The sequence below is a fragment of the Ictidomys tridecemlineatus genome, chromosome 8, assembly GCF_052094955.1.
Source record: "Ictidomys tridecemlineatus isolate mIctTri1 chromosome 8, mIctTri1.hap1, whole genome shotgun sequence".
NCBI lineage: Eukaryota > Metazoa > Chordata > Mammalia > Rodentia > Sciuridae > Ictidomys > Ictidomys tridecemlineatus.
Window position 1 is genome coordinate 6,729,839 of NC_135484.1, and position 22,931 is coordinate 6,752,769.

Below are 22,931 nucleotides of genomic sequence, written 5' to 3' on the forward strand. Positions count from 1 at the left end.
TTACGTGAGCACTTGGCATGAGTCACCTAACAGCCCACAACTTCTGTAAAGCCAAATCACAATTCTTGCAGGTCTTCTGATGATTAACTTTCCCTTTGCAAAGAGCTACAAAAGGAGGACAAAAGAAGGCTATATTTTTTAACTTCCGTAGGTGGTCATCTCCAACATGCTGGCCTTCTTTATCTGCAGTTTTAATAATATGGTAAGGTACAGAGGAAGCCACTGGTTTCCAACTTCTCCCTTTTCAGAACCGATCTGTCCTCTAGTAACGCCTCTGTAACCAACAGTAGGTTTCCATATTCCTTGATTTTGCCACCTGCCCTTTTTGAGTTTTCTGTAGCACATCTTCAGCCCTCGGGTCACAGAGCTCATCAGCTCATCTGGCTACCCATCCTTCCACCCGGCAATCATGTTCTATTGTTCTTCTAGAGGCTGCTGGTAGATAGGAGCATGACTAGGAAATTATTTGTATGACATCCAGGTGCTTTTTAATAATGCACTTGTGTCGCTGCAGGACAATTAGAAGAAGCGAACTCTGTTATCAGTCTTGTTTATTCCTTTGACAGTTTTGGCCGCAATTATGAGAGCTCTGCCTTCATTGCGGACGCATTGAAAATTGCTCTGAGCACATGTAAATAGAGGAACCTGGAATACTGGAATCCTGCCTTGGCTTAGCTGCCTGTCTTCCCTGAGGAGTCTGAGGGAGACATGCATGCAAGAAAAGTAACAAGAGGTGCATCATTTCCCTGACTTTACCCCCCAGCACTCTTGGGGAACTCGGTTAAACTTGGATGGACCGAGCAGAGAACTCATGAATTCCTGACAAAGGGCCTGGAACTTTCCTCAGTGAACGTCCTTTAATGAGCAAGTCGGACAGGTTCTCCTCCCTCTCACACTGCCACCCATGCCCGAGCCCAGGTCCCCGAGCTTAGTGCTCCTGCAGTGCCCCACGGAGGCAGGTTCTGAGACGGCCACTCCAGACCCCTCCCATCACCATGTCCTCCAGGTTTGCTCAGAGAGTGAGTTCCGCTCTTCTCCTGGGGAAGCCCCAGAGCTCTCTGGCCCCATGGGTGGAAGAGGAAGGAGACGGTCTCCCTTGGGTGCCCCAGGCCCTCTTACTCTGGCCGCCCACACGAGGCAGGCCCCGGCAGGTCCTCATCCCTGGAAGGCAGCCTTTCTTTGGCAGTAGTACGTCTTGTCCTTGTTCCTGTTTATTCCTGGGCAGGATAAATGCTGGCAAAGTGGAAGAATGGAGAGCCTTGTGCTTCTCCTGGAGCCAACATTTTACTTAAGAAAACATTTTTCTCTTAAATATTAATTTCAAAATGGAAGAAACTATGGACCCGTGGGAAACCTAGAAAACACTCGGTGTTTGTTTCTCTATAATAGATTGAGTTAAAGTACATGTTTGTGTTTGTTTCTAGTCCCCTAATATTTCTATAACCTCCCTGAGATCGGGGACCTGGTGGGACTTGATGGGACTGTATTTTTAAGAGGATTGAAAGGGTGTTTTCATTGGGAATCTTTCTGCTCACTAGGTAGCATTAAGTGTGCTGACATAAATGACAAGTCATGTACTCCACAAATGTTTCTTGAGTGTCCACTGCACGCCAGGCACTGTGCCGGGGGTATAAGACACAGTATCTTAAATTAAACCAAACTGACACAGTCTGTGTCTGGAGAAGTCGATGTGCTAAGAGGAAAGCCAGAAAATAAAAAAAAATCTACACATAGGGATTGGGGCTGTAGCTCATTGGCAGAGCACTTGCCTAGCATGTGTGAGGCACTGTTCAATCCTCAGCCCCATATTTAAAAAAAAAAAAACATAAATTAAGAAACAAAGATATTGTGTGTCCCTCTACAACTAAAAAAAAATTTTTAAATCTACATATAATAAAATGTCAATAGTTCTGTGAAGAAAACTACAGCAGAGTGTGTTCGTTGGCTTTTTATCACTGTGTATGAGAGAGAGGGGTGGGGGCCGGGGAGAAAGGGTCTGGGAGAAGGAGAAACCCTTCAAGACTGCCCCCGGTGACATACTTCTTCAAACTGGGTCCCACCTGCCACTAGTCCATCCAGCTATCAATGGATGACCCATCAAGGGGTTAATGCACAGGTGAGTTCAGAACCCTCATGATCCAGCAGGGCCTGAAGGCCCCACCTGTGAACCTCGTGAACTGGGGACCAGGCTGCCAACACAGGACTTTGAGAGTCATTCCAGATCCAGCCACAACATTGAGGGTGGACAATACAGAAAAATAAAGGCAGCTGGAGCGCGGGAGGGTGGTGCTCTTTTAGAATGGCTAGATGGTCTCACTGGAGAGGTGACACTTGAGTGGAGACCCTAGATGAAGCTATGGACCGGAATGAGTTCCTCAAAATCCCAGTGAAGTCCAGCTGACCTCCAGAAAGTGGAGTGGCACTAGAAGGCTTTCAACCCCTGACCTTTGCTTTGGGTTGTGCCTGCGGACTTTGCTGCTTTCTGACCACACATCCCACACTCCAACTGCAAGGCTGCTACAAGGCTCCTCGAAGATGAACTGGCACACCATGCAGGTGCTAACAGGAGCTCAAGAATCCAGTCATTAGGAAGGTTCCACGGCCGTCATTATTGTTCAGTTAGGAATATTCTGAGAAACAGACCATGCTGGAAACTGGACCCAAAATCATAAATGACTCCCTACTATTACTGCCAAATTGAGAAAGATTTGGAAAGATTTTCTTGAACGGTGAAGGTTTCCCAAAGCCACCTTAATCCCAACCAGCACATCGCCCCAAGAACTTCAGAGTGTGGCAAATTGCCCAGAACCTAAAAACCTAATAGCATCAGAGGTCTTCTCTCTTCTGCAGGACCCAGAACAGCATGAGAAGTAGCTCCACAGAAATAGGTGACATGCCATTGGTCTCAGTGCTGCCAGGACCTCTGGCACCTATACCACCTTTCTGTGATTCGTGGGGTCCTCATCAAAACACCGCCAACACCTCTAGCAACAATTATGTGAATGGTTACTGCTTCTTTCCCCCACTCCCCCATTTTTCTTAAAAATAAAAAAGATAGCATGCATGGACCCCTTGACAAACCAATTCTTAATTATATATTTTCTGACCTCAGAATAGCATAAGCTTGCCCTTTTGGACTTGGGGGAGGGAGGGGAGAGAGGGAGAAAAAGAAGAAACTGTGTGTTACTCCTAGTTCTCTTTATTTCAAAGAGCTGGCTTATATGATTATAGAGCTGGCAAGTCTGAATTCTATAGGCCAGGCCAGAAGGGTGGGGACTGAGCAGGAGCTGATGCGATCATCTTGAAGCAGAATTTTTCTTCCTCTGGGGAAGGATGATTAAGCCCAAAGATCTTAAAATGAAAACACATGTGCACCTTAGGTTGATAATAATGCAAAATTCTGCCAAGTCCTCGGGGTGGAGGTAGCATGTGTATAGGCACTCCCTGACTTAAGGATGGTTCTACCTTGGTGCACTTGAGTTTGGGAGTTTGGATCTTTTCCAGGTACTACTAGTCCAGTGTCCTGTGCTGTTGAACTATAATATTCATAAGGAAGGTTATTAAAGACTGTTTTGACTTATGACATTTTTCAACTAACAGCATGTTTATTGGGACACAGGCTTGCTATAAGTTGAGGGATAACTGCATGTAAAACTTGGATCTAAAGTCAAGGGCTCCAAGCTCATCTCCTTTGAGTTATGGAATTATCACCATGGCAACTACAAATAGGATTCAATGGGCCCCAGCAGGTCACATACAGAAAATATTGGTGCCTCAGCTAAAATTGTTGCGTATGATGCAACTTCAGGCAGGTTGAGAAAACAATCCCACAATTGCATAGAAGTATGACTTACTGTGGGGGGTGATGCAATCATTACCTTGGAGAAAGATTGATGTAGAAGAATGCTTAAGAGAATCCAAGCCCTAGAACTGATATTTTATGTTAAGCAATTCATGTACATTTGGAATTGTATGAACTTTGAATATTTAAAGAAATATGGCTTATTAAGGATCAGCCTTGTGACTCAGATGGAAACACTTAATTGAGTAATTGATTCATACTTGGGGTGTTAAGTTGGACTCGACAAAGTTTATAGACAGTATCAAAGCTTTTAGGAGAACTGAAGATTCACTTTATTTATGATTTTGACTTATTCATGAGCTATTTAAGTCCTCAGGGGAAAAATTAATTTTTAAATCAGACATTGGAAGTACTTATAAATATGTTCGTTTTATAAATGCAGTTTAAAGTATTTGAAGGTGGCACCAATTTTTTATGGAGTTAAGAGAATTATTTTGAGGGATCCATGTGAATTGACCGAGAGATCTGTCAAAACCAAAGCAGTTCCCTATCGCGGGGCAGCCAGCACCCCGTCAGGGGAGTTTCCTGCTCAGAAGGTGATGAGCCCCCTGAGAAAATGAAAGTCTGAAATAATTAGTAGAGAAATAAGAGACAGAGCCAGAAATTAGGTTCAAAGAGGTGGAGTGCCTGATATATTCTCCAGTTCACATAGGAGCTAGAACAGAGCAACTAGAAAATGGCCCCAGTTCTTTATTTATGGAGAATACATCAAAGGTGGGGATAGGGTTGAGCAGGAGGAGTCTTGCTGCAAACAGGTTGATTGGCATCTTGGCAAGCCCCGCCCATCTCTGAGAGGCTGTGTGGCTCCAGTGGGTGACCCCATCTCCAGTGCTGTACTGAACTCAGACAGAGCTGGGTAGCAAGTCACATATAGAGGGCGGTCTCAAACCAGCAGGAGTGCTGCTGGGGATTCCCAGATACCAGACTTTCCTTCCCAGTGGCTTCCCCATCAATTTGCTTCACCCACAGCTCACGGATGGCTTCTGGCAGTCCCCCTATTTTCTAAACTGCTCATGGTTCAGCTGATGTCACTGGATCTGCAGCTCCCTGCCCACCCAAGCTTGTGCGTGGTCCACCATGACCCTCCAACATTTATCTACAGTGCACACTGCCCACTCTCTTGGAATTGCCTTGCTCATATCCACAGTGAGACGGGCCACTGGCCATTCCAAGGATGAGTGGTCCCTCTGCTGTAGGACTGGGCAGGTCCCCTTGGAGTAGAGGCTATAGTCAGCAAGTCCCTCGGAGAAGCCAGAAGCAGGGGGCACCCTAAGGCCATTTGCCTCCCAGGGTGTGTTGATAGACATGCAGGGGTGGGAAAGGGTGGCTCCTCTGTGGTCTCTGTGCTCATGGGGATATCTCCAGAGCTTTGCATCTCCTGCTTGGATCCAGACTAATCAAGAGGGGACTCTCAGAAGACTCTGGAGGTCTTCTCATCTTTCACTGGATAAATTGGGGCTATTTTATCTGACAGTGAGGGATAGTAGGATAAAAGGGGTCACTCTTAATAGTTCATTGACCACAGTGAGAGACTGGCTTTCAGAGATGCTCAAGATGATTTTCTGCAATGCCAAAACCCAAGCCAAGTAGCACAGAAACACATTCCCATGGGGAAGCAAGCTCCTGGCCAGCTCCCCTCCACCTGACTCCCCTCCAGCCAGCTCCCCTCCTCCCGGCTCCCTCCTCCGGGTTCCCCTCCTCCCAGCTCCCTCCTCCCGGCTCCCTCCTCTGGGCTCCCCTCCTCCTGGCTCCCCTCCTCCCGGCTCCCTCCTCTGGGCTCCCCTCCTCCGGGCTCCCCTCCTCCCAGCTCCCCTCCTCCTGGCTCCCCTCCTCTGGGCTCCCCTCCTCCCAGCTCCCCTCCTCCTGGCTCCCCTCCTCTGGGCTCCCCTCCTCCCAGCTCCCCTCCTCCTGGCTCCCCTCCTCTGGGCTCCCCTCCTCCCAGCTCCCTCCTCCCGGCTCCCTCCTCCCAGTTCCCTCCTCCCAGCTCTCTCCACCTGGCTCCCCTCCAGCCAGCTCCCTCCTCCAGCTCCCTTCTCCCAGCTCCCCTCCTCCTGGCTCCCCTCCACCTGGCTCCCCTCCAGCCAGCTCCCCTCCTCCGGGCTCCCTCCTCCAGGCTCCCCTCCTCCCAGTTCCCTCCTCCCAGCTCCCTCCTCCTGGCTCCCCTCCTCCTGGCTCCCTCCTCCTGGCTCCCTCCTCCTGGCTCCCCTCCTCCCGGCTTCCTCCTCCTGGCTCCCTCCTCCCGGCTCCCTCCTCCGGCTCCCCTCCAGCCAGTTCTCCATCCAGGTTCTCAGGACCATTCCACTGTGATCCTCATGGTCACTTGCCTACCTCTCTTACTCTCTGACATAAGAAAGCAGGCAGTTGTTAGTCTGTTTTCCTTTGGTATGACCCGATACTCAAAGCTGGGCAATTTTAAAGAAAAGAGCTTTATTTAGCTCAGGTTTGGGTGGCTAAAAGTCTGAAACTGGGTGGCCCCATCAGTTCTGCCTCTGAGGGTGGTCCTGCGGGCTGCCTCACCTCATGGCAGATGGTTTTGTGGCAGGAGCCCTTGTGAAAGGGTCAGGTCACACCGTGAGAGTGGGAGGGGTCAGTCTTACTCTTTTAGGACAACTCATTCTCAGGGGAACTAACTCACTCTGTGTGACCAGCATCCTTCCCTTCCAAGGGCAATGACCTAATCACTTTGCATGAGTCTCCACCTCCTAAATGTCCAGCACCACATCTACAAGGCCTGGCCCCTGGGGGCTGTGCTCAACCCCAGCTAAGCCCTAACGCCACAGCGTTCTGTTCCGTCTGCATATGATTCATTTGGGCCTTCACCTTTTATTTATGGCAAGTGACAGGGTTTTTTCTGTCTACGTTAGTGGTATGATGTTTCTTTTAGAATAATTTTAATTTAATTAATAATAAAATAGCAAATAATAGTGGAGGTGGCCCACAGATAGTGACAAAAACTATGGAGGAATGCAAGAAAAGAATCAGTCCTTGGAAGCACCAGTGCTGATGGTTCTGCATCTCATCTTGGGCAAATAAGAGAGAGGGTATGGCCGGCCTGAGGAAGCCACCAGGGGAAACTACAGAGGGGCTTCACCTGGGGTGCAACTGGTCTGATGCCAGAAGGGAAGGGAAGCCGGAAGGCGTCTCTCGGGACACAGAAGTGAGTGTCCCCCATAAATTTGATGACCTCTGAGGTTCAGCATCTTGCAGCCCAAGTTGATTGCGGTTGACAGAGGAAAGAGCCTTTGGGCCCTGCCCTCTCCTTCTCTACTCCTCACACCGAGCCTGGGAGAGACTATAATGTGTGAACCCTGCTCAACAGGCCTTCCTAAGCTCAAAGAGTGAACAGTTTGTTTCCCTGTCTTTGGCCACTCTTAGAAGCAAACAGGATGTGTTTGAGGTTGGGGGATAATGTAGAGTGTGCAGCGTGACCTTCTGTCTCTGGCCTCTTGAGAATGGATGCTGTGAGCCACCGGTGGGGAGGACTCCGTATCATAGAGACAGTGTGCTGGCTGGATGGGTGGCTGGGTGGCTGGGTGGGGTGGTGTGTTTCAAAGGAGGGGCCAAAGTGCTCCCTGCCCAAGACTTTTTGCTTCCTACTCTCCTCTTTTAATTCTACGCACCTGTTCATTCAGGATGCAAGAAGAGTCCTACATGTCATTATAAATTGGAAATTGCCCTGGTTAGAGAAATTCAATCAGTGCTTCTCTGTCACTGCCCAGAGCTTACCCGTCCCCTTAGTGTTGGCTCTGAGCCCTCCTTTGAGGTACAGACACCAGTTTCAACAACTCCCAGAATGTGTTTCCTGGTCGAGCCTCTCTGACATATGTACTTACCAGCCAGCTGCTTCAGATTTTGCCTTGACTTAGCTTCCTGTAGAGTGTGGGCTTCAGAAGAAGAAAGTCCTTGGGAAGCACAAGCAGACACCCCACATCTCAAGGCCCGGTGTCTTCTGAGTTGCCTCCTTTCCATAAAATAACCTTCCCTGGGGCTCATGGAGAGCCATGCTAGAGTATCTAAGACCAGATTCAAAATATGTTTTCTCTTCCTTTGTGTCTGTGAAACTCAAAGTCTTCTTTACTTTTATTTGTTGATTCCCCCCCCACCTTACTTGTGTCTTAAGTTGTCATTGAGGCGAGTGACCTGGTTTGACAGTTATTTGTTTAGAGGACATACTAAATCATTAGACAAAATCCAAATGTCATATTTTGAAACTAGGGCATTACTTTTTGATATTGGCAGAATTGACCGAGCACACAAATTATAAATTGCAGGTATAAATCAAGTAATTGCAACAATAATACATAGAGCTTCTCCTCTGTCAGGTTGGTCCAGATCAATAACCACAAACCATCTATCCAAGGTAATGTTCTTACCTGAGCCCTGATAGGCTCATTCATAATGCTCTAAGTGAGCCATCCACCCCAGGGTGGTAGCTGTCTTCTCTATCGATGCTGCAAGACAATTTTGAGATGACAAGTCCTCATACCTACCCGCTTCTTAGTGTGACCTTAGGGTGAAAACACTGGACTTCCTGTGTTATAGGAGCCCCCAAATTACCCTCTACCTTGAATACTTTTATTTTAAAATAGCAATGCTACTCATTCGGGCAAGTTAGCCTGTAATCCCGCATTTAAGGATTTGCTCAGTAAATCAGTGAAAGGGAGGAGGAACAGGAACGATTTGGGGCTCTTAGCTTCTCAGATCTCCAGGGACTGCCGGTGTAGCAAGAGATGTCTATCTCCCCCTCCCCCAGTCAGGGGGAAGTGGACCAAAGCGTCTGGCACAGAAGTGTGTAGCAAAGTGCAGGACTCAAGTGGCAAGCCAAACGCAGACCTCAAGATGGATGTGACCTCCAGGGTGGCAGAGAAGGGTGAGGAAGGAGGGCGGAGAGAAGAAAGAGGGACAGGAGGACAGAGACTTCTAACTGTATCTGCTCCTTTTATTTTTTCCAATTTGGTAGCAAAAATGCCCCCCAAAACCCACATCTGTTAAGTCCAAGAGGCGGCCACGAGAGTGCTTCTTGCATCAGTCTTGGTATTCTATGTGTTGGAACTGTTCCACTGCACAAGTACACACTCGTGCTGGCGCACACGCACACACCCATCTGCATGAGAGGTCAGTTAGAGGTCAGTTAGAGGTCAGACCTAAGAAAGAAGGCAGGGGAGTATAGGAGCTTCCCCCAAACCATCTCCTCACAGGGGCCTTGTCTAAGCTCAGGCCAATGCAGAGAAGAAACTTCATCACAACTAAAACAAAATGTACATTTGTTTCTGCCGGGTTCTTTTCTGAAAAGGTTTGGAGGATTACGCCATTGGGGATTTAGAAGTGAATCTTAGGTTTTAGCCACAGGACACCCCTGTCATAGGGAACTAAGGAATTGAGACACCCAGGGAAGAGCTGGTCAATGAACAGCAGTCCTTCCCCTGAGTGAGAAAGCAGCTTCCGGTTAACTTCGCAGGGGACTCAGCCGTCCTAGAAGCAGGTAGGATGTTACCATGGTAACAGCTCAGTGTGGGGTGAGGAGGAGATGGGATTAAAAGGGATATTTTCCTTCTATCGAGTTCTCTCCTTAAAGATCATTAAGAAGTCACCTACCCTGAGCTGAAGAAAAGAAATCCCATTTAGCCTGGCGGGGGAGGGGGACGAACCTACTTCTGCACCAGAGAAGGACGGTGGCCCCCCCCGGCTCAGAGTGGTTTCTAAATGAATTTAGGAATTTTCACTGGGGTGGGGGGTGGGGGTGATTGTCCTCCTGTGTAGAGCAGGAAGCGGAACCACACGGGGATTTAAAGACACCTGGAGCTGGTGCTGGGTGGCCGCGCTGCCTCATGGACCGCCCTTGCTCCAGCTCCTGGCTCCCATGTAGGAGGGGTGGAAATTAGATAAGGATGAATTGTTCCATTTGTGGAGAGCTTTAATTTGATAGAACAGAGAGGCCTGATAAATCACAGGTGGGAAAGAGGCTCCGCTTGGTGTGAGTGCTCAAGCAGGTCAGGGTAACCAGGTTAGAGAGCTGCCCCAGAACAGGACCGGACCCCTCCCTCGCCCTGAGGTCACTCCTGTCCTGTCCCTTTTATGCTTCTAAACAAAGTCGAATGTGGCTCAGCCACCAGGCGCCAGGACACCAGAACCGGTACAGGGGTGGAGGGGACTGCGCTCCTCACTGGGCCGGTCTCTCTGCTGACCACTCCTCCAGGTCACGCATGGACACTGAGAACCTAGTGCTTCCTACTCCGCCCAAGGGAGAGCCTCAGCCGCAGCCCTTCTTGAGCAGCGTCTGTACCCGGATCCAGTGAGGCCAGAGCCTCCGTGCCCCATGCCTTCTCTGCTGCCCCTGGGCACCTCCCTGCCTCCACTCCAGTTTGAGAAGAGTCTCCCACACCTCAGGCTTCCCAGCACTCCCCCAGGCAGAGGAAGCCCCCACTGCAGGAAGCAGGCTCCGCTCCTTTCTCAGCTGCAGGGTCTCTCCCCGCTGCAGAACCTGCACTGGCACTCCAGCACCGGTTCTGGCCTGCGTGGGCCACCCTCCACAGGCCGTGCCTGCCAGATGCCGTGTCATCCCAGCAGCTCGGGAGGCTGAGACAGGAGGATCATGAGTTGAAAGCCAGCCGCAGCAAAAGCGAGACTCTAAGCAGCTCAGTGAGACCCTGTCTCTGAATAAAATACAAAAATGGGGTTGGGATGGGGCTCCCCATGCAGTGCCCCTGAGTTCAATCTCCAGTACCAAAAAAAGTGAAAAGATGCTGTGCTTAGCCGATTCTGCCGCCTCACAGGCGGGCTCCACGGCTCAGGTGACCTACCTCCCGCTCTGCCAGCTGCAGGTATGGCACCCTGGGGACTCTTCGATGCCTCAAAGTCCAGCAAAAGGGTCACAGGAGTCTTTCCTCAAACTTGGAGAAAGGGCAGCTTCCTTTGTTCCCACTCAGGTAGAGGGACTCTCCCCTGCAGTCAGCGTGGGCTCCAGGGTTGCCGGGATCTGAGTTTCGTTGGCCTTCTTCACGCCAGGGCGGGCAGCGTGCTGATGGCCATCATGAAGTTTGGCTCCGTCTCCCCTTCCCTTTCCGACCTGTGCAGACTGGTACGGGTGGGAATGTGTGGGTGATGGGTCTTGGTGAGGCTGAGTACCTGAGTTGTAGGTGACGGTGTCCTGTCTGGTCCCTAAAGCCTGGCATCGGTGCTCTTAGGACCCAGAGTAAAAGGTAGCCAGGGGATGCTTCGAAAAAATAAAAAAACATTGTGCCAACCACTCTAATTAGAAATACCATACTGAGACTAAATAGTGAAAAGGCAGGCCAGAGACATTTGGGGTTGTTGTTGTTGTTGTTGTTCCATAAATAACTATTACCTTAGCAAAACAGGAATAAATCCATTAAACTGATAACTTATACATATCTCTGGCCAAAACCACAGGAAGGCTTTTTGCAAAGTAATTGAAATGCAAAATAAATTACATGTAAAGATTCTGCCCATACAGTATGTCAAGAGTGTCATTTCATCCATCACTGGAACAAATGTCTCCACCACCCCACGGTAGCTCTTGTCCAAAGCTCGCTCCTGTTCTGAAGCCCTTGCTCCCCGCAGTCAGGCTGAGCATAGTGAATTAGCCTCTCAGGAGGAATTCAGCCTTTCAGAGCACAGCCTCGCCGCATCAATTAATATTTGTTGATTGAATGCCTGCTGCATATGTACCGCTGCCAGGGGGCGGCGGGACTTCTCCAAGCACAGCGGGCATCGAGGGCTGGTTCAGCCCAGATGGACAAACACTGCGTGGAAACGGGGATGCTGTCACAAATGCACCAGTGCTGAGAACGTGGGGGCCTAGCACAGCCGTCCCAGGGGGAAGGGGCTGGCTCGCTTTGGCTAAGCCTGCTGCAGTCGTGTTCTTAATCAGAGAATGATCTTTGTGGGAGAATATCTGAATCGTTCCATAAATGAGGGGACAAATTGGCAGGAGCTGAGAGTCTCTTCCAGGGGTCCGCACTCCTTGGTCCGGGAGGAGGGGTTTGGAGCTCTGCCTGCTGAGCCTGCGTGGCCACGGCTTGCCAGCCCCACCTGACCCACACTCTTTATTTCCCTGTGCCCTGGGCCCAACGCAATCCTGGTAGTTAGTTCCATGGAATCAGAGTCCAGGTAAGCTACATGCTAACAGGCTGCTGGGCCAGCATCTGCGCCTTGGTCACTCAAGGTCACAGGGTTTGTACCAACTACAGTGAGGCATGCACTTGGGACCTGAACAGTTGACCGCTTAGAGAAGAATCTGTGATGGCCAAGTGCGTGGCCGGCTCTGCTCCTGTCCATTTAGGTGGGAGGAATACTAGTAGCTGGAACCTGTTTATCTTTGTCAGAGGTAAAACTGACTAAACTAATGATCGCCCAGGGATAATGATCATTTAAAAAACTAGTCGTACATATAAATAGCAGTGTTTACCCAGCACTCTGAATTTTCTACATTGAATGACATATGTGGCATGATCTGTAAAGTTCCTGGCAGGTTCCCTTCATTAGGGCATGACAAGGAGTGCAAGATGACACACTTCACCTTCCCAAGTGTGTTCACAGAGTACTGTCCCCCGCCCCTGCTTCTCCGCATACCAAACTCTGAGCTTCCATTTGTCCACTGTATGGCCAGTTCCCCACCCACACTTGCTGGTGGTGAGACCTCCATTCCCTGATTCCAATCCTGTCTCATTTTCTTGCCCTTGAGCAGATTCACATCTTTGAGCCCCAATTTTCCCATCTCCACACTGGGGGGAATAATAACTGGCCTAATTACAAGGGTAGCCATTGGCAACAAATACGCTGCTTGTGCTGAAGAGAATTATACAAGTGTCGCGTCTAATTATTAGTGTGTCCAAAATGAAAGGGCAGAGAACCTCCCTTTCCGCCTCTCAGATGTTCTCCTTTATCTCTGCCACTGCCATGTCAGCAGCTTCCTCCCGGAGCATGAACAGCGAGTGGGTGGAATGAGGCTCTGGGGCGGACAGCTGAGTCCCCCGCCAGCCCAGTCCCAGCCGGCAGAGCCACCCCTGCTCCAGGTCGGCACCTTTAGCCAAGTAGTGCTGCCTGCATCTCCTCTGTTCCACGCTGGGGAAGTAATCCTCCTGCCCAAGCTCCTGCCCTTGAGCGTGGCCTCTGTTTCTGCACCAGATTGTTCTCATCTGCCAGGGCGGAAGTGGCCCTGTGCATCATCCTTGAGAGTAAACCTAGGGGTTTTAAATCATATTGAGGAATGGCTTTGGATAAAGGTCATTTGTTATTATCACTAAAGTGAATCTTGTTATAGACAGTAAGTAAGAGTGCCTTAAACCTCACCTTCAAGAGTAAGGACTTTGCACTCATTTCATGGCGTATTTTTGCGCTAATCCTTTGTGTTTTCACTTATTGTAGGAGATAGAAAGCCCCTTCAATGAATCCACCCTGAATTTTGAAGTGGAAAAATGATTCTCCTCCCATCTCAGAGAAATTGAAGTTTACTTAAAGATGATTAAAAATCCTTCTGACAGACTTGGAGAAGGTCTATCTTCTGAATGCCGTTGTTTTAAATAATTCAGAGCCAGCTTGGCACTTGTGTGTTTATTAAAGCCAGGATGAAAATAAAACTGATTAGTGTAGCCACATTATCTCACCGAACTACGTCTTATTGCCTTAGGTTCTGCAACCAAAGTCAGCCTCTGGCCTCACAGCTGGAGACTCCACTAGGGCTGGCTGCGTAGCAGAGGGCACCAGGCAGGGACAGCTTCCATCTGCTTCCCTAAGAGAGCATTCCTCCATGGTAGCACCTTTCCCAGCCATGAGACCTTCTTCTCAGAGAGTCAGGAGCAACAGGCCAGGAAGTGAGGAGAAAAGGGTGCAGAGCCCCTGGCTGAGCAGCCCCGGGCCTGCTGCCGCCTGAGCCTTCCGGAGACCCTGAAGCCCTTTCCCTGCAGCAGAACCTATAGCAGCCGATCCTCTGGTACAACTGTAGAACCCGGGCGTCCTGCAGCCCCAAGACTCTCCATAACTCACAAATCCATACAGTCATCAAACATGCGCACCGCAATGCGAGACCTCCACCAAACTAAAACTGAGATAGGTTGGTGCTTCCTCCAAATTGGACAGGCCAGCGCAGCCTGGGGCTTCTCTGGGGATGGAGCTGCCCTCTGTTTCTGGATGCGGCGCTGCCCAGCTCCTTCCAGCCTCCCGCACGGTTTTCACGGTGCCAGTCCGTCCATGGGTGCCGTGTTGCCGACAAGCCCCTCTGACTCTGTTTGACTAACCCCCCAGAACCTCGGGTGCCGTTTAGCCGGTTTAAATTTAGAATTCCTCTGAGATGCTTTTAGCTCAGAACATTTTGTTAGGAAAATCCTCCATGACTTTTCCTCTGAGAGTTCTCAAAAGCCATTCCATCTTTCTCTTTGTCTTTCAACTGACATTTTAGTCTTAAATTTTCTAGGGACACCATCGGCTCAGCCTCTTATCACATTAACCTCTTATTTGTATTCTGTGAGGTGCTGGTCTTTAATATTCTGGAAGACAAATAAAGAACCCATGGAAAACCCAGGGCCATTCTACTTTCTAACTTCAGTGCAGAATGATGTTAGGGAGCTATTGAGAGCTTCCGGTGGCGATGGAAATCTCTCTTGGGTTTTGAAAGGGCAATTTAGATCCGAGCAATCTCAGAGTGTGTTTATGACAGAGATGTTATGAATTGTTAGTGCCTCGCCTCTCCCTTCTTCCCTGACCAAGCTAAGATTTTCTCATTCATTTCCAGCATCTCCCAGACCCGTGGCAAGGCTCGGTGCCCAAGGCTGCCTCTCCCAAGCGATTCGATTTGCCTGGAGAAGCAGGCCACACCTGAGGCTGTGGAGAATCGCACGGTTCCTCAGCCTCCATGTCTGGCACCAGGGCAGGAGTGTTCTTTGTGGTGGGCTTTAGGCCTTGGGGGGTGTTTAACAGCATGCCTGGCCTCTGTCCATGAAGTATCCACAGCACCCCCGACTGTGACAGTGAAAAATGTCTCCAGACATTGTCAAATGTCCCCTGGAGGGAAAAACTGCCCTGTGGTGAGAACTTCACATACAACAGAAGGAGCAGAAACCTGGGACCAAAACTCTGGTTCTGAGAGCTCAGCTCTTGACCTTGACCGAGTCTATCAGAGTCCGTGATTCCCACCCCACAGGGTTCCTATGATAATTAAATTAAATGATGTGGTGGGTTTCAATTCGCATTTGTTGAAGCCAAGTCTCCTATTTTTATCTATTTTCTTAATCAATAGTAAGAATTACATTGAGATATGCAGTAAATAATGAAAATCCAGCTTTTTTATTTTGCCAAAGTATATTTCTAGCCCTTTTGCCAAAATGGCTTAGTTTGGGGTAGATTTAATGCTCTCAAATATCTCACCTCATCATGGGACCAGGAAGAGGAGTCTCTTACGCACCCCCTGATAGCTGCGCCCACGCAGCTAATGTCACCCAGATAATTATAGACAGAGTCACCTGCGGGCTGTAAACACAGCTCTGAGTGATTGCACGCTTTCATTTATCCATCCCATTTGCATTTCCACGACTCCCACAGCTGACACTTGTCTCTTAATTTTGTGATTGCCCTGGCCTGTGAGAAGGGCTCTGGATGAGTCTCCTGCCCGGCTCTGCTTCTCCATTTCCTCCTTGCTCTTGGAGGGAGGCCAGCTGGTGGGAGACGGGCATCTGCCTGCCATGAGCCAGGGCATAATGAGTCATTGTTCTTCCTGGGAGCTCCTGGGCGTCAGCTTCCTTCAGCCTGCACTATGAGACCTGGCTGCCTTCTCCTCCTCTTCCCACCTGGGGACCCGCTCCATTATGTTGTTATGACAAGAGTCACCTTTCTTTCTCTTTTAGAAAGTGAGATTGACCTTCCTCCTGTTTCTGAAAGAAACATGACTTAAAAAAAAAAAAAAAAGTCTGCAGCAATCAGCTGCCACAGGCTGACTCAGGCTGACTCTGAAAGTGCAAAACAAGAGTTTCCATCAAGGACCTGGAGACAGCATGAGAACACACACACACACATATACACACACATGTATGCACACATGCATGCACACACATACTCACATATGCACAGAAATGCATACGCACATGCACACACATATACATACACATACACATACACACATACACATACATACACACATACACACATACACATACATACACACATACACATACATGCACACATGCACACACAAATGCACACATTCGCACATACACACATACACACATAAACATATACACACATGCACATATGCATTCGTACACACACACATACACACACTCACACACACCCTGCCTTCTTTAAGCCTCCTAAACAAGACAGCCAGGCCCCCTCTCCTGCTTTCTGTAGAATGTATGTAGTCAATTTAGTAAAACACGGACTGTTAATGTGCCAGGCTGAATTGCAAGGAACCTTGCTCAGATAACCACATGCATGCTGACCCCTCAAGCGCACATTTATTTAGCATTTCACAATTTGCTAATCCTTTGAAAATATCCTCCATAGGTATTCCTGAGTTCTTTTCTCTTTCAACTCCCACATGAGCCTGCACTAAAAAGTTTCCCATTTCCCATGCATATCATTTCCCCCTGCTGTACACGTGAGAGTAGGAAACCTTAGGTGTGCGCACTTTGCCTTTGGCCTGGCGTGCTGTAGGTGAAGGTCAGCGAAACCCTCGGTAAGCCAGTTGGTAAGAAAACAGAGCCGTGGCCTGCTCCACTGAGAACAGGCTTCCAGCTCCCCAGGGTGTGTTTAAAGAGGTGGCTCACATTTGCTTGGCCACGTCCAAGCTCTCAGCAGGAGCATCTCTGCACTCTGCAAGGTCACCCTGACCTGGGGCAGCTTCAGACAGGTTCTGTATGTAGATGCACAAGGACAGCCTTGGGCTCGTGTAAGGACAGCACCAACTACAAGGCTAGAATAAGCAGATGTTCACCAAGCAAGTTGTCACCAGCAGCCTGCACCCGGCAGAGATACCCATGCTCCTGTCTGGAAAAGGCGTTATTTATTTTAATATTATTTAATGTAATATGCCAAATATGCCAATACATTCTGCTTATTTTCTACAGAAAGACAAACCCATCTAAGGTGAGGTGAAGAGATATACTAAGTTGATAATCTGAGGAAGGCATTATTTACTTTACCGTTCATTTCAGGAACATGTTGATTTATGCTGCTTCGTTTTTACCTACAGCCCATTCAGAGGAGGCCACTTTCAACCTCATCCATGTAGAAAGTCAAAGGGATTCCCTTTTGGAACTTTCAAGTTCCAAAGTCCACTCCCCAGGGCGCTGCCTACATCATCGTCAGCTGCAGAACAGTTATTTTGGCAGCACTGATACCAAATGTGTAAACCTCTTCACCGGACCCAATAGTGAGTTGGACTGACACTTCTAAGTTGGCACCAGGTGGAACATGACCCCTAGAAAGAGAGGAAAGGCCAATTCCAAACAAGAAATTTGTTTTCATAGATACAGACATTGTAATATCCAGAATGCTCCTAATGCAGACGTACTGGGCACACAGAGGTCCCGAAGGAGCCAACCGGTGTCGTGGGAGTTGACCGGAAGGGGACAAGGTTAGAGTAGGAGTTTATTTGATCACTTTTCCATGATTATTCTTCCTCTCTCACCCTCACTCCCACCTCGCAAGCTGTTCTGCATCACATGGATACAGAGACCCACCCGGAAATTTCAAATCATCTGAAATCTAACTCTTCTCCAGAGCATTTGCCACCTCAAAAAAGCTGTTTCTCCCCAACCCCTGAAGAATCTCCAGTTGGTCGAGAGTAGGCTAGAAGCTTCTAGAACTTCGTGTCTCTGTGTGATGCCCTCCTCTACCATCCCAGAGAATGGAATGCTCACATCCAGAGCGCTCAACAGTCCCTGGCCCCCTCCTGTCCATTTCCCCTCCCCAGAGGAGGGGGTCACACCCCACCACTCTTTGAGGACTCCATCCTTAGGGAAAAAGAGGCTGGGGGCGGGGGTCGTGTGGACACTGGTTTTCCTTGAGGAGAAAAGAATCCAGAAGTAGATCTGCCGGTACAAGTAACTACCAGGTGATTGGAATATCACTCCTAGTGAAGGAAGAGTGATACAGACAAACGGAAGGCATTCTAGGCAGAAACACCCCCACACAGGGTGTCCTGACCCCGCAGTAAGGAACCACAGCTCACCGTGAGCTGGTCTCCGGACAGCAACAAAACACAGTTTCCACGATAACGATGTGCAGGTAATGATGCCCACGTCCTTTGTTTAAATTTAGTACATTTTTAAAATTAGTTGATATTTGTAAATATTTGCAAAGCTCTTTGCCCAGGGTAGGAGCTCAACACTCCTTCACAACACTAATGAGGTGATGTCATTGACCTTCATGCTGACCCTCGACATCAGGGACTATTGTAAATCAGCAGGATGTGTAAAAACCGTGGTTTGATTTAAAAAAAAAAAAAAGTAAGCTACAACAATTCTGGGAGATTTTAGGGCAGTTGGGAATGTAACCACTTATGTATATCAAAAAGAATATTCATAAAATATGATTTGGCAAAATCTTTTATGTTGAAATAGTCTCTTTCTTCTGGCAAACCTTGATATTCTTCCCAGTTTACCTTTATTACATTCAGCCACAAAGAAGCGCATTTATTATTTCTTCCCATGCTGTCTCACCAACCTGTCAGGTCACATTAACCTAGTTACCAGTGGAACAGAAGTGCAATTGGCCAAAGGTTATATTTGTTTGTCACAAGCACAAAAGCACAAAGAACATGCCAGGCAAAGGCTTTCAGCAAATTACTGCCAAGAAGCTGGGCTTCTCCCCGGGATTTCTACCTCCTATCCCTCCTCCCTCCCGGGAACCTTCACACCCTGTTACCCTCTGTGTTTCTCCTTGCCACAGTTGTGGTCCTTTATCGTTTTATCTTTAAAGATGCATCTGTATCAGGAAGAAATGCTACTGGCTTTGCTTCAGATGCCATGCAACTTAGGAGAAGCCCGAAGAGTTTCTGGTTTAAAATTGCAACCATCTTCAAAGAGCTTTCCTTCCCTCTTCCAGCTCCAACCTCAAGAGATAGGGGAAAGGTGCTTTGTAAATCCTCACTTTGCAGATGAGAATAGTCAGAGTCCAGGAGATGAACGGATTTGCTCAACAGTTACGCAGAGAATTAAACAAAGCCCCACCCTGTGCTGACTCTAGAACAGTCTATGCCATGGCTGGCCTCGTGACATAGCGCTATGTCACGAGGCCCTGCCCTGAGGATGCTTTCTTGAGGATTCTGACCACTTCCTGTGCTTCAGATCCGTCTGACAGCAAGAAGAAAGGATCTGAGTGGGAGCAGAGCCTCTGGGGACTTGAGCCACACAGGCCAGCCTCGGCCTGGCTCCCCATGCCCTGCACAGCAGGAATTGTTAGGCAGGGATAATGGCGGCCGGAAAAGAGAACACAGAAAAATTCAGACGAGATTAGAGTAAGTCATCTTTTCCCCTGTGATTTATGACAGTGGTGAGCTGGAGCCACAGTCTGGTACCATAGCAAGTGAACAGAATGCCCCCCGCGGAACAGTACATTGGGTGGTCTCAGCTTTTCCTCCCACACTGGAAACTGTGTCCCTCCTCGCTCGTTTTTATGTTGATAACATCCTTCCCAGGAAACTTCTGGAATGTTATACATATGACCTTAAAACAAAAGTGATGTAGCACTCCTTTAAATGACCAAAGTGGAACCTCCACACAGGGATTCGATGCCCACGTCATTCCTTTTGCAAACACGTGAATCAGCTCTTCTTGGTTAACGGGAGGTTTATACCAGACTCTGAAACTGCTGGAGGCCTCCTCTGCTCTCCCCAAGGTCTAATACAATACATTGTAATGCATCATGTTTGGAATCTTTTATTGGTTACTAGTGTGTGTGTCTCTTACAAAAATATGTACAAAATTTTTAATTTTTTTAAAGAGACACAAGGTTCTAAGTGCTAATATGTTTTCCTAGTTAGCATTAAAATATTTAGTAGTACACAATCAAAACAAAACTGTGTTTTAAACTTTGATGAGTACTTGTTAAACAAAAGGTTAAGGAGATGATGAGTGAAGGGGGCCCTGGGATGAACCTGCTTGAGTCAGAATGAGACGGTCCAACGCGAATTCCTTTTCTACTTTTAATTTTTATTAATGTAAGCACTAAAGAACCTTATTCCTATAAGTGGATTATAATGGGGAAAAAATGTCTTCCAGCAACATCATTCCATTGTTACCGCATTTGCAGTTATCAAAAATGATTTTTACTTTTTAAAAACTTCAGAAACAAAAAATTAGAAACAAATAAATTTTTGTGCTGTAGTGTGGAATTACAAGCATGGTAACTCATTTCTTCAATTACTGAGGAGTAAGCCAAAACAACTTTATGAAGCTTTAACAAGTAGCTATTTATTGCCTTTATTTTATAAACTTAGAAACCCATTATCTAATATATTCAAAAAGGTCTGAGATCATCTAAAATATTGTTATTTTCAAGACATCTTTACCAAAAATATCTTGATAAAATACTTCCCTCACATGCTTTAAATACAGCACATATCTTACCAAAATGGAAGCTGACAAGCCTTTCAATTTATTGAAAAAGTAAAATATTTTACAAACTGTCTTCATCGTTAAACCAATTAACAAAATCAGACCAAGTAAATTATTTTTAACATAATTAAATATGCTAATATGTATTCCAAGGAATACTATAAGTATCACTAAAAGATAGATGGTCCCTTTCAGGGTGGGTTATGAAAATCAGAATCAAAATAACAGAATCGAATGCTAATTTAACCATTATACCAAGTTTTAAAATCATGAATACATCTGTCTTAATTTGCAATAAGGAATATTACATGCAGCTGAAACTCTGAGTTATTTATTAACCAGAGTGGCCTGGAGTCCTTGGGTACATGGCCAGTGTGCATGTATTGAATGCATTCTGGTGCTTCTCATCTGTTAATAATTAAATAAGAGCCATGTGGACGATTTCAGAGGTAACTCCATTCCTGATCAAACTCTGCCAATATAGTTAGAGACAGTGGAAATCATGTGGAGGGATAGATCAGATACAGAGGATTCTGATTCAGCAGCCAGTGTATAATTTTAACTTTTTTTTGTTAATTGAAGGTAGATAATATGAAACACCGAATCATATGAAATACAAGTATGGGCTGCACTTGGAATAAAAATTTCATGATGTGATTTAATAAAATGGATCTTAACTACCTTGTTAAATAATGCACACCAAACCTAAAAAAAAGAACCACATAAAATCTTTATCGGCTGACCTGATCCAGTATTAAATGCAAAAATTTGGTAGTCCCTAAAATGTTTAAGTTATCTTTAAGAAAGAGCTGCTTCAAAGGTTCTAAGTCTTTCTTTCCAGCTCATGATGTGCCTTAGAAATGAGCTCGGAGACTCGCTAATCATAACTCCTGCATCACGCCCGTGGGGAAAGCCGTTGCAGCACCCAGCGTTTGTCAGCCATTCTCTCTGTTTCTCTAACCAGATTCTCCCCCAAGAGCAGTGTGCTTGCTGACAATAGTCAGGAGAGAAAAGAAGTTAAGCCATTAGACAAAAATGGAGTGAAAATTACTATCATTCCCACTGCACATCCCACGCTATCTGCTTTCACAACGTCCTGACAGGGGACAGAACTCTCCATACATGTCACCTGCTTCACACTGAACTGTGACGTCTGTAGGACAGGGAGGCACCACAAGCCCGAGGTGAGTGCTTAGTGCCTGGTTCTTCTCTAAGTGAAGCTGACCCCCAGACAGATTTGGGGATTACCCCCCTAATGGGATCCCAGGGGTGAGATCGTGGTGGGGAAAGGGTGGGCCTTGCTTTCACAGAGGAGAGGGCTGTTTTCAAAAGGAGGCTGGGAAGGGAAAGTCCTGTGGTGCCAAGATCACGTGTCGGCACCGTGGAGACTCTGGGAGCAGAGTCCCGACTCATCGGCACCTGGGTGCCTTTGGAGGTCTTCTCGTGTGCCGCAGGGATCCATGGACTTGGGTACAGGTCACTCACGTGAGGGCCCCCTCCCTTCTGTGGTGCTGTTTCTGGCCTGGTGAGGCTCACACCCACCCACAGGAGGCCGACGGTCCACTCTGCACCATGCTTCCCGGTATCAGATGTCATTGCCGTGGTTTTGTTTGACCACATCTTGTGGGTTCCAAATCTCCACTACAGATCAGAGAAAAGGGACCAAAGGCCCAGGGACTCAATGACATGCCAGCCAAGATCTGAGCCCACACAGAGCTCTCTGGCTTCGGCATGTGTATTAGTCAGGGTTCTCTAGGGGAACTGCATCAACAGGAAGTATAAAAGGGGACTTATTAGGTTGACTCACATGACCAGAAGCTGGATGGTCCACCATGGTGGTCTACAGGCTGGAGAGCTAGAAGAACCAGTAGCTGCACAGTCCAAGAAGCTGAAGCCTCCAAATGAGAGGGATCAATGGTGCTACCCTAGTCCAAGACAGAAGGCTTCTGGAGAATCCACTTTGGAAGAGTGAAGAAGCAAGAGGCTTATATCCCCAGACAATCACAGCAGCAATCAAGAACCTGTTCACCAAGAATGGAGCCCGCATCTGCTACTGCTTCCTTGTTCTTCCAGTTTTTATTCCATCCAAGCCATCACCCTATTGGACAGTGCTGCCCATGCTTTGGGAAGGTCTCCATTTCAGTTGGCTAGTCCACATGCCAATCATTCCTAGATACACCCTCATTGACACACCCATAAACCTCTTAATCCTTGGCATCTCTTAATCCAATCAAGTTGACAATTCAAATTAACCATTATAGCATGCTTGCTGTCTCTAGGTTGGTGATGGATGACATTAATGGGAGGAAACTGGCCAAGAAACACTATTTCTGGGGTTTGGCCTCTGCTTCCCATGAGTTGCTAGCTGCTAGAAAACACAAGAAAGTAGCGAGGAACTCTCAACCATTGCATCTAAATTATGAACCCTGTGCTCAGAAGCATTTTGCAGAAGTATTCTGAGAAAAAGGCAGAACCAAGTCGTATTTTTGTCCTCTCTT

General features: G+C 47.7%; 1 protein-coding gene and 1 long non-coding RNA gene across 8 annotated transcripts in view; one reads left to right on the forward strand and one right to left on the reverse strand.

The window, feature by feature from the left end:
- Prkn (parkin RBR E3 ubiquitin protein ligase) overlaps positions 1-22,931 on the forward strand; it is a 1,217,693-nt gene that overhangs the window by 1,131,327 nt on the left and 63,435 nt on the right. The window lies entirely within an intron of this gene.
- LOC144365959 (uncharacterized) lies at positions 8,781-17,161 on the reverse strand. The gene is made up of 3 exons (XR_013424696.1): positions 17,017-17,161; positions 10,663-10,937; positions 8,781-8,966 (listed from the first exon to the last, which is right to left on the reverse strand). It is a non-coding gene; the product is annotated as an uncharacterized LOC144365959 (long non-coding RNA).